The 6,534-nt window shown below is 38.9% G+C and overlaps 1 long non-coding RNA gene across 1 annotated transcript; it reads right to left on the minus strand.

Moving 5' to 3' along the window:
* Positions 1–2,581, minus strand: LOC146474172 (uncharacterized). The gene is made up of 3 exons (XR_014866213.1): positions 2,496–2,581; positions 620–826; positions 1–290 (listed from the first exon to the last, which is right to left on the minus strand). It is a non-coding gene; the product is annotated as an uncharacterized LOC146474172 (long non-coding RNA).
* Positions 2,582–6,534: the final 3,953 nt, after the last annotated feature.

The following is a 6,534-nucleotide window of genomic DNA, read 5'->3' on the forward strand; positions in this document are numbered from 1 at the left end:
ATAATAGGGATATTGTTAACAAAACTAAAACATTATTTTGGCGATTCCGTCGATTCAAATATTCAAAGTGACACAAAAAAATAGGTGACACAGCACGCAATTGTATTATTCCACACAGGAAATTCGCGAAAATTGATATTCCGCAGCAAATACAGAAGGCTTTAGGGTTTGTATTGTGAATTACTAGACGAGCTGCTTACATCGAAAAGAATATTACGCTTTTAGTCTATTTTCTGGTTGGATAAACCTCCCGGGAATCTTCAAATTCTCGGTTTTCATAATCTTGATCCCTGCAATAAAGATAAGAAGCCGAGATCAGAATAAATGATTTGACAATAACGGAAATAAAAAGAAAAGCGATTGAGCAATGCTTTCGGACAATAGTGCTGTTTATGTGTGACCATTCAAATGTAAGCTACTGAGAAGCACTTCCCTGTGGTACTGTTTGCTGTGCTTTACAAAGTGGTTCTAACTTCTCAGTCTATGGACGAAATCCCAAATTGTGACCATTCAAATAAAAGCTACTGAGCAGTTCTTTCCTGTGGTGCTGTTTATTATGCTGTTTGCACAATGTGGTCCTAACGTTTGAGTCTGTGGATGACATTTAGCACTCCCTTACCTTTTGGTTTGCACATCTGACACTCCTTTATCGAACTTCACGGCAGCTTTCTTCATTTTGTTTCTTTTGCAAAAGTCCAAGTCCCTTCTAGGGTCGCTGTCTCTGCCATTGCAAAGCTGTGCTTCCACTCCTTTCTCAGCCACAAACCCCAAAACTATTATACACATCATCGCAAAAGCAAGCAAAGTTGTTCTATACATGTTGTATCTGAAACGCATAATATCTCAGTGGTAAGCAAAATAAATAAATAAATAAATAATAATAATAATAATAATAATCATCATCATCATCATCATCATCATCATAATCATAATAATCATAATAATAACAACATTTATTTAAACACGATTAAAAGTTCAGCAAAGCTGATGTGGTCGCCAATTTATTTATTTATAAAATAAATAAATAAATAAGTTTTTATTCATCAGATAAAAATACATATAAAATGTTACCGAATCATAGGTCAAAAAAGGAAAGAATATGTGCACCAGAAGAAAAAAATACAAGAATGTAGTATAAAAAGGGTAATATCCAATAATCTAAATTTTTTATATAGCTAAGTTATACTTAAAAAATAATCCATTAGAAAAGCTATCGATATCTTTAAAACGTCCTGTCTTCATATTTGATCTTATGATGGATCTATTTCTAAGACGCGCAGATGATTCTTTATACCTTAGTGAAAGGAGGTAGACTTTGAGCAATAGTCTTTTTTTCCTCTTATTTGTTTTGGTCTTGTTTTGTTTTTATTTTCTTCGAGATACCTCCCACTCAGTCGATTTAAGGGACGGAGCAGTATGGAAGAGAGTACTGACGACTCCCTGTACAAACTATACGGGCTATACAAACCTGTCAGGGATCTGAAAGGACAGAAGAGCGAAGGGCCATTGGCTATAAGGATCGACCGCCCCGTTTCGCCCAACGTTTAGCTCAAAAAGATCGCCCAAAAATGACTCGCGGACATCTCATGATCAGAATGGTTAATGTTAATGGTGGTGGTAAAAATGCAATAATTAACACCTAGATCATTGTATAATGCAATTCCACGGATTTGATTGGCCAGTAGCGCCCATATATAACTTATTGACGAAGCGCGAAGGCCGTACCGGGAGGATATCGGCCTGAAGTCTTCACAGTACAGACCGAGCGTAGCGAGGTCCGTTCAAAAAAGACCGAGGGCCAATATTCTCCCAGTACGGTCCCGAGAAAGCTTGGTCCATAAGAGATTTATTACACGACTGAACAGAATTTTCAATTATTTTATTGGCTTGTCGTAGCCTGCCGACAATGGAGGCTTTTTCACGGAAAGCGGGCGGCCCTGTGCACAAGGCTAGGCTAGCTGTGGCAGAACTGCAGTTGTTAATTTGGAGAAGAAAGTTAAGGCATTCCATAAAGATGATAATTTTAGCATTATAACATTACATGAAATACGTCCAGTTGAAACGACTCTGGAAAGGGTCTACCACAGCTGAATTTCTACAATATAAGGTTTCGATGATGTCATCCGCCTCTGCAAAATCTGCGAGGGTGTCAGATACGCTTCCCAATATCCATTCATTCAATCAACCTTGTTCCATACAATTTCGACTCCAATCTGTATTCGGAGTGCGTTCTTTCTACGTCGAACGCAATAATTGATTGCTGCTATATAATTGTTATTATTGTTATCATTATTAAACATAGGTCTTTAGAGAATGTAGGATGAGACAAAGTCTTACTATGTTGGTGTCTCCATCAAAATTAAATGTACGTTATATAAGCCCCTTAAAAAAGGCTGGAACCTCGGTTGTAAAATGTAACACTGAGATATGAACCTTACGGAATAGTCCTGTTGACGTTTTTGACGTAGTCAACATTCGTTGTTCCTTATACTGACCTGTAAAGACGAACTTTCTTATCGTAACGTTACTGGATCAATATCCTCAGCGTAATGTTATGATTTATATTTTACCCAGGTATATAACGGCTACACAATTTTAATTGTATAAATTCAGTATATTATAACAAAATGGACAGCTTTCTAAGGAGATGAAAACAATTTAATCAAGTTGTGTAATTGAATCATACCTTCCGCTACTGTCAATCTCTTAGGATTTTTCAAGATTTGGAAAAGAGAGCAAGTTTATAAGGAAAAACTTTTAGTTCCATTTTATCTTATTCTTGTAACTACGTTTAGTCAACTGACATTTCCAGAAATGTAGCATTCATCTCTTAATCATGTACCGATCGTTAGTCCAAACGGGTATACCTTTGCTGCTGATTAAAATTGAAGTTGTTTTAGATGCACACTTATATATAAATGTATCAGTTGTTATTGCGAATACGAATTGGTCACTTTGTCAAGTGGAAGAGGACCTAGCACGAATTTTCTCAGTGTAAGTTACTGGAACATATAACCTATTACGCTGAGAGCCTCAGCGTAATCGGTTATATGTTCCAATGAGTGTACTTTAGGGAAGTACGCTACATTTATACAACTTACGGTCATGCAATATTTATTAATTACAATTTCATCAAAATGTAAATTATGGTAGAAGGGAGATTTATATTTATAAGGACACCATAGAGTTTTAATCAGTCAAGTTGTGTAATTGAATCATACCTTCCAGATGATTGTGTCGCTTGGACGAAAGAAGACAAAAAACACAGACGTGGCGTCTTTATAACCAGTCAAGTTATTGAATAACCCGAAACAACGCAATTCATATCTTTGTACTTGTTTAAAATAACGAACTTTTCATTTCATCGATTTAATGCGCCATGTTTAAGTTCTAGCTAGAACTTTGGCCAGACTTTATCGTAAATGAAAACCAAAACTCAAACCGTTTTTCTTTTGTCTTTTTTTTTTCTTTTTACCCAGCCAATCGACGGTATTTCATCCGAACTCAATCGATCTCATTAGAGATAGCGAACCCGATTGAGTTCGGTAATCAAACGCGATCCAACTCACAAAAAGTCTTGGCAATCGAAGGCGATCGAAGGTTCGATTGCCCAACTCAAGAATGCAGCTTCTCTTAAAAGCTTTAGAAAATACTTAAAAGAAAATCTCCTATCACCCGAAGCCTGAAAGTGGTTTCTTGACTTCCTGCATAGTTATTTATTTTATTTTATTTCATTTGTTTTCTTCTTCTTCTTCTTCTTCTTCTTCTTCTTCTTCTTCTTCTTCTTCTTTTTTTCATTACTCATTCGTTTATTTTATTCACCTATGTTTGCTTATTTGCTTGTAGGCTCGGTAACTGACATAAATTTAAATGCAGATATCCTTTTGTTAAGTGAGAGATCAGGTGTGTAAACACTTTTTAACCCCCTGGGTTTTCGTTTTTACATCGCCACATTCCTTTCTTCCTAATTCCTGTTCTTTGTGTTTAATTAATATGTGAAAATAAAGAAACTTGAAACTCTTGATTGCTAATTTTACTGGCAAGCTCTGTCGACGATTCGGTTCGATTTCCGAACTCCATTGAACTTAGTTCACCGGATTAAACTTGATTGAGTACGATTTTCGAACTCAATCCTTTGGATTGATATATAAATATTGGGTAATCGAACTCATAGAAATCTTCGTTGTTTGTTTGTGATTGCTTGCGTTCGATTAACTTGAATTGAGCCCTGATTACATGAGACCGGTACGACTTCAAATCGGTCTAGATAAAGATGCTTGTTACTGTTTACATGAAGCCGGTCTGAAAAATCATCTTATGCCGGTTTCACTCATTCCGGTTGCTGAACCGACACGAATGACTCGGACCGGTCTGAAGCCAGACCGCGGAGCCATGTAAACACGAACTGATTTCAGACCGGTCTGAGATCAAACAAAAAGAATACTCAAGCATTCGTTAAGAGAAAAAATTAAGAGTGGTTGAAGAGTGGCATGGGCACTTTGGGACTAGCGTCCACGTGCTGGGGTAATTGAGTTCATATACCCTTGACAGATGAGTGCTTTGTTGATTTGCGGACAAAAAGTTGAAAGGCATTAGGCGAACAAAAACTGGTTGGGGGTGCTAGCTTACAAACTGATAGTTCCAAAGTTTAACTATTCTGTTAAAGTACGATGCCTGAAAAGTAGATGTTTTACAAAAAGGAGTACGTAGATTAAAGGAGTTACTTTGTCTTGTACGACCGTGGGAAACAAGATACGTAGTTCAGAACATCTAAATCAGTACTATTCCATAAAGGCATTTATAAAAAAAAGACCAAGTCTTTGAGTTTGCGATCTAGAGAGAGTGGAAGTAAGTCTAGCATAATCAGCCGTTTCTTGTATGACATCTCGCCTCTGCGCGTGCGTAGAATCCACCTGCTTGCACGTCTCTGCACCTGTTCCACCTGGTCATTCAGAGTAACGTACATTAAGCTGCGACCAGACTTGGGTGGCGTAACACAGCTGTGACTTGACCAAAGACAAGTAAAGGGAGCGACCTAACAGAGACGTCAGTAAGCAGGGGACATGTCCGTTTGAGCAAACCAAGAAGCTTGTTTTCTTTCGCAGTGATAGTGTGGATCTGTGAGTCCCAAGAGAGCGCACTAGTTATGATGACGTCAAGATCTTTTTCTTCTGAGACGCGCGGTGTCAAGGTTGTGCCATTGAGGGTGCAGTCAAAACCAATCGGGGTCTTTTTCCTAGTCACAGTTAGTGCTTTACATTTAGAAGTGTTGAATCTAATATTATTGCGCTGCGACCAGTTGTGCATATTTGAGAGAGTGTCTTGTTTGAGGTTACAGTGTTCTGTAGACGAGGCATTTCGATATAGCTTGGTGACGTCGGCGTAGAGTGCAGCCTTCACGCCGTCAGCAGCTTCATCCGGCAGGTCATTTATAAACAGAGTGAACAACAGGGGGCCTAAAATGCTCCCCTGCGGTACACTAGAGGTTACAGGAGACCAAAGTGAGGCCGCACCCTCAAGAACCACCCTTTGTGTACGCTCAGTTAGGTATTCCTTGAACCAGCAGAACAGTTGACACAGTTGACCTTTTACACCATATAGCCTCAGCTTTGCCAGAAGAACGCTATGCCGGATCGACAGCATTAAAGGCCTTAGCAAAGTCCAGATAAATCATATCTGTCTGAATGTTTTTATCTAAAGACTGTCCGATTGTGTGTAAGACTGACAAGAGCTGGGTTACACAAGAACGGTTTGGCAGGAATCCATTCTGCAACGTGCTTATCAGGTCTTTCCCGTGTGTGTAAAATCGATTGCCCACACAGCGTTCTGGACAGAACTTTACTGACAATGGGTAGTAAAGAAATATGGGGCGATAATTTTCCGCAACCTCTCTAGAATCTTTTTTGTGGATAGGTGTGACATCAGCGGATTTCCATTCACGAGGGATTTTGCCTTTGTTTAGTTAATGAATGAAAATGGAACACAGGCTGGGTGCAATTTGCTCGCTGCACTCCTTTAACAGGCGTGCTGGAATTTTGTCTGGACGGCAGGCTTTTGTTGTGTCTAGTTCACTCAAGCGTTCCTTCACTTCATCCACAGACACCTCGATTTGCGAAATTTCCATATCGGTGGTGGAAGAGCTGATAGTCTATTCACTGTTGTTAAGGCCAAAAGTGGCAGGGAGAAAGACGGAGCAGAAATATTTATTAAAACTTTCTGCTTTTCCTACAGGGGTTTCAGCTACCTCGTGGTTGTATGAGATGGCCGAGTTAGCACCAGATCGCCCACCCAGAAATGCCGTTTATGATAACTCCAGAAATGCTTAGGGTTATCTTTAAAGGAAGGTTCGATTTTCGTCAAGTATTGTTGGCTTTTAGTTTTCACCAAGTCCTTGACGGCATAATAAAATAGACCACAAAAAGAGGAACAGAAACTTCCTGCATGTTTCATGTAAACGTAGATTCATGCTCGCACCAGTCTCATGTAATCGCTTCATACTTTCAGACCGTATTGCTTATATTACGATGGTACATA

This window comes from Pavona decussata, unplaced genomic scaffold (genome assembly GCF_977016875.1).
Source record: "Pavona decussata unplaced genomic scaffold, jaPavDecu1.1 SCAFFOLD_91, whole genome shotgun sequence".
Classification (NCBI taxonomy): Eukaryota; Metazoa; Cnidaria; class Anthozoa; order Scleractinia; family Agariciidae; genus Pavona; species Pavona decussata.